The 5,701-nt window shown below is 29.7% G+C and overlaps 1 long non-coding RNA gene across 1 annotated transcript in view; it reads left to right on the top strand.

Moving 5' to 3' along the window:
- The window catches only part of LOC110265774, a 17,443-nt gene extending 13,151 nt beyond the window's left edge, over positions 1-4,292 (top strand). Inside the window, exon 3 of the long non-coding RNA XR_002352102.1 lies at positions 4,078-4,292. This is a non-coding gene — a long non-coding RNA (uncharacterized LOC110265774). The remainder of the gene's footprint in view (positions 1-4,077) is intronic.

Below are 5,701 nucleotides of genomic sequence, written 5' to 3' on the forward strand. Positions count from 1 at the left end.
TTATTAACCAATGTTGATGTCATTGTAATAATTTGTTGGCCTTTTATTTGTGTTATCATTTCTTTGCGTATTTGATTTGATATACTTCTCCACAATGTGACTTTTAACAGGATATTTCTAACATTATTGTAACTATGTTGTTAATGACTATATATATAAATTAAAAATGAATTTATTCTTTAAGTATCAACTTCATTCTTCATATTTTGTGGATTTTTTTTAATATTTATTTATTTTTTTTCTCTTAGTATATGCAGTTTTTTAATGATATCTATAATAATAAGAATAATAATTTTTAGAATATTTATTGTGTTTCTATAAGTTATTTTTAATAAGAATAATATTGAATAAGTTACTTTTAATAATAGTAATTTAAATAACATGTAGTGAAAGTACCTGTTAATATTTTTCTCAGACAACGTCTCAAGTAATACAAATTCAAACTAATATTAGAGAATATTTAAAACTGGCTCTTTGATTTCGTTTACTGCAGTTGTGAATAAAAAATATGCTTTTATTGTGCTTTAATTGGCTTATACAATTATTTGCATCTTCTATTTTCAAAATTTTTATAGTATAAACTTTTTTTTGTTGTAACAAATTTTTTAATTTATTCATCATATTTTTTCTCATAATTACATGAAGAGGTATTATCTGCGGTGTTAGTAATCATAGTTAAAAATTAATAAACAAAATTGTTAATGTTAATTTTTTAAGTTATTAGAAATACAACANNNNTATAATAAAAATTTTTGTTTGTGTTTAATAAAATAAATTATAAAATATTATTAAACAACAACAACAACAAAGTCTTGTCCCACTAGGCGTGGTCGGCTATATGAATCAAACGACGTCATTGTGCTCTGTCATGTATCATGTTTACAAAGAGACCGTTTACATGTAGATCTCGTTTGACCACCTCGTGGATAGTCTTCTTAGGTCTTTCTCTGCCTTTCACCCCTTATCCATCTTCCATCTCATCCACCCTCCTGACTGGGTGTTCTGTCGGTCTTCTTCTCACATGTCCAAACCACCTGAGACGATTCAACCATCTTTTCCACAATGGGTGCTACTCCAACTCTCTCCCTTATATTTTCGTTCCTTATTTTATCCAATCACGTATGACCACTCATCCATTTCAACATTTTCATCTCTGCCACACTCATCTTATGCTCGTGCTCCCTTTTGCCCACCCAACACTCCGTACCATAAAACATAACCGGTCTTATAGCAGTGCGATAGAATTTACTTTTAAGTTTTAAAGACACTTTTTTGTCGCATATAAAACTAGATGCGCTTCGCCATTTTGACCAACCTGCTTGGATCCTATGATTTACATCCTGTTCAATCTCTCCATTATCCTATATGATGCACCCAAGATACTTAAAACTTTTAACTTTTTGTAAGATGTTTTCTCCAATCTTCACCTCTATATTAGGATTTTCCCTTCTCAGGCTGAACTTACATTCCATATATTCCGTCGTGCTACGGCTTATGGCAGACCATACACTTCTAGAGCTTCTCTCCATAAGTCCAACTTCTTATTTAGGTCTTCCCATGACTCTCCCAGGACGATATCATTGGCAAAAAGCATGCACCATGGCACAGGCTCTTGGATGTGCTCTGTGAGTACTTCCAAAACTAATGTGAAAAGGCATGGACTTAAGGATGATCCCTGTTGTAATCCTATACCAATAGAAAATTCTTCTGTCACACCACATTGAGTCTTCACACTAGTTGTGGCCCCATCATACATGTCTTTAATTGTACGAATATATGCGATCCTTACTCTTCTCCTCTTTTCTAAAACCTTCCATAAGACCTCCCTTAGCACCCTATCGTACGCTTTTTCCAAATCAATTAACAACATATGTAGATCCTTTTATTACTACAATTTCTTTCCATCATCGATCCTTCTTAATAGGTATATCGCTTCGGTAGTGAATTTGCCTGGCATCAATTCAAATTGGTTCTCTGTTACTTGTGTCTCTTTTCTCAACCTCCATTCTATCACCATTTCCCATAACTTTATGGTATGGCTCATGAGTTTGATACTTTAAAATTAATGTGTTTAAAAACAGATATACTAAAATTAATATTTTAAAATTAATGTGTTTTTCTTAAAATAATTTTTAAACTATTTGAATTCAATTTGTGTTTGAAAATTTGTTATCAAAATATAGAGGTAATACAAAATTTTTTAATTTACTAATAAATATTAAAATTGGGTAGAAAAAAATTAAAAAATATAGTGTGTCGGTTCGAAGAATGGTAGTAACTCATACTGGGTGGCTCAAGAAAAGTTACCAATAGAGAGAAGAGGTTATGCCATCAATGTTTTTACATAATAAAAACAGTTGAGATAAGCAAATAGTTCTTTTAATTTTATTGGAAAATAATTTTTTTTATTTTTTAAAAGTTAAGTGGTTGATTTCTAAACTTTGTCAAGTAAGTAAACATGCTGATCTGATATTATTAATTAGTTTTATTAGCCTGTCAGGCAGGGACGAATCTAAGTGCAATGGTGTGGGGGCAAGCGCCCCCACTACAATTTGAAATTTTTTTTAGTAGTATATGATAATAATATTTATTTGTCTCCATTAGATTATTAAATTTGACCCTACAATAATTTTTTGCTCAATTTTTGGTACTTAATCGTCAATTAAAAAATTTTATATTAGACATTCGTTAGAATGATCAATTCTCATATTTAAACGAAATTAGTGTTTTTTTTTTTTTTAAATCAACTCAAAAGAATATTATTTATCTTCTTTTCAAATTAGCTTTAATTTTTGCGTAGCAACTATATTAATTGAAAGAACTTTTTTAACTATGAATATCAATGAGAGTCGGCTTCTAATTGTGTTGGAAAGTGAATTTTTAAATAATTGTTTAGTAATATATATGGAAAGAGAGAAATTTTAATGGTAGTGTTAACTGTTAAGAGAAAAATTACTTAATTTTTTAAAAATAATCTTTTAACAGGCTTTAGGTCAGGCCAAAATAAGTAACAGGCCAGACCTAGTACTTTATAAAGAGTTTATAACAGGGTGCAGGCTAATTAACTACATGACAAGCCAAACTTATTAAGAGCAAAGTCTGACCTAGCCTATTTCCATCCCTAATTAGGAGAATAAATATGACTTAAATCTAATATACAAAAATTTTAGTATCAACTTTTATATAATAAAAATAGATATTAATATCAAAACTGTGTTTATTATAAAGGGAGTAAACGCAACGGAATTATAGTCAATTTATCTGTGATTTGTTCTTGTGTAGTGACATGCACTACATAGGATTCTTTTCTATTAACCATCTCCCAAAACTGACTCCAAGCTGTCCCAAAACCAATGCTTCTCAAGATGCAAGGAATTAACCAATTAATCAAAGAGATTCTCAATTTTATAACAGGTGCATTGCATTGCATGTATTTAACTATTATGATGATATATACCTTGGGTTGTTAGATTAGTATCGAATTGTGAAAGTTTAAGATGGTTACATTAACATTGAAATGGTCAAAGGTGGCGAGAATATGCAAACTAAATAATCCTCCCTACTAAAAATAGAACAACCAAGAATGTTTAAAAGCTTTCTAATGTTGAGCAGTGAATTTATCATAAAATCTAATTGATTCCCTTGTTTTCTTCCTTTAAACAAGAAGATTTTCTTACTTTACAATTGCTTTGGATCTCTAATTCTCTCTTAAGCAGTTGTGATTAATCATTGTACTCTGGTGCTTCCAAGAAGGTATCATCCCATTTACTCTCTGCATTTGCATTCATTCATATCATCTTAGACAAATCTAAGAGCTCATGGTTGAAGAATCTGATATAGCATGTTATTAGAAATGATTATTGCAGGAAGCAGGAATTGTGAACATATTGAAGATTATATAAGTGGAGCATTGATTTAGTTCATTAGAACATTTAATTGTTGCTTTGTTGTTTTCTTTTTTTTTTTTGGTTGTGTTATATGAAGCTTTGATTGTGTGATTGTGTGTTTTATGTTGAACTAGATGCATACTTGTGAAGGATTTGAATGTGTATTTTAGAGTACTTGTTATAATTGTAGTATTATGTTAAGGTGGATACTACAATGAAGATTTTATAATTGTCTTCATGTGAATATATTTTTTTTTACCCTTGGATGATGGATTGTATGGTTAGATTTTGATATTTATAAAAGTGTTGTTTTTGTTTAAAATGTGGCTAAATAAATAAACCACACTTTTAACCAAAGCATCTTCATGAGAAAATATTTTTGCCATCTTCATTGTAATATCCACCTTATATTAATTTATTATGTATTTTGATGTTGAAATTGTTAAGTTTGAATGCCTATATTTGAGTAAATATATATATTATACACGATATATATATTTTTTACAAAAAATTTATAACAGGTAAACTCGTAGAGTCTACGAGTCGAGTCTAGATCAGCTCTATGAGTTTATCTAGATTTGCGAGTTTGACAACCTTAATTGTGTACTTTGGTTGTCGCAATAGATGCTGAGAGTTATCAATTGAGGCACTCTCAATTCTTTCAGTAGTTGCTATAAAGAGAGATGAGGTCAGTTTGAGCAAAGGCCAATGCTCTATATTCTGCTTTCTTGCTGCTCTTACTACGTTGCTTTTTATGGCACTAACAAGAGATCAGATTAGTTCCCATATACATGCAATAGCTAGCGACTGATTTTTTATCATCCAAGTCACTCTTCAATCGGCATTTGTAAAAGACAATAGCCTACAATTAGTACATTTGAAGTGTGTGGTTCAAATATTAGTTTTTATTCTCAAGATTATCATTCCCAAAAACATACTGTCTAGGAATGAAATTACTTGACCTATAACATTTTTATGTTTAGTTTTGTTATTCGGATAAGAATAGTTTGGTCCTTTTTTTGTTGTTATATAAATTCTATTTCCATTGGAATTAAAGATAACCAGAAAAAAGGTAGGAATTAAATTAGTAGTATTATTTCTATTCTAAAGATTATTTTTTCTTAACTTTGAACCAAATATAAGAATAAAATATTCTTATCTTAAAATTTATGAGAATACTCTATAATTTCTCCAATCGGACACACCCTTTGACAAAACAATGCCTTGACATACTGTGCCTTTTGAGGTTTTTTTAAACCATACAATTTAGTGGTCTTCACACGGTTGTACTTTTGAAACGGGAAAGATAGTTATACTAACTGACGTATTTCTATTTTCTACAATCTTAGATCATAACTATTTCCATTAACATTAGCTTTCATGAGTGTATGGGAAGTAAAAGTGAATGTATGTTTGCTATAGTTTTATATTGTAAAAATCTTAGGTATATAACCGCAGTGGATCCCTTAACAATTAAAATCTTATGTTTGGACTCATTTAAAAAGTGATAACTTCACTCTAGGTTGGTTGGGTTAATTCAAGTGATTTGATTCTCGTTTCTGTTTTTTTTTTTCTGGTATGATTTGTTCATATTTAATCAAGTATAGTTTGTTCTTGAATTGAGCTTTCTCGGGCATTTATATATTAAAAAAAACACAAATTATTGTATAGTTTTTACGTTTTAGGCACAAGTAGAAAGGAAAATAATTCATTTCTCAAATGCATGTTCCACATGCAGCATTACCATTAACCCAAACATGTAATTTGAGAAACATACCACAAAGTTTAAACTTTTTAAAAACCAAAACACAAAA

The sequence above is a fragment of the Arachis ipaensis genome, chromosome B08 (assembly GCF_000816755.2).
Source record: "Arachis ipaensis cultivar K30076 chromosome B08, Araip1.1, whole genome shotgun sequence".
In the NCBI taxonomy this organism is placed as follows: Eukaryota; Viridiplantae; Streptophyta; class Magnoliopsida; order Fabales; family Fabaceae; genus Arachis; species Arachis ipaensis.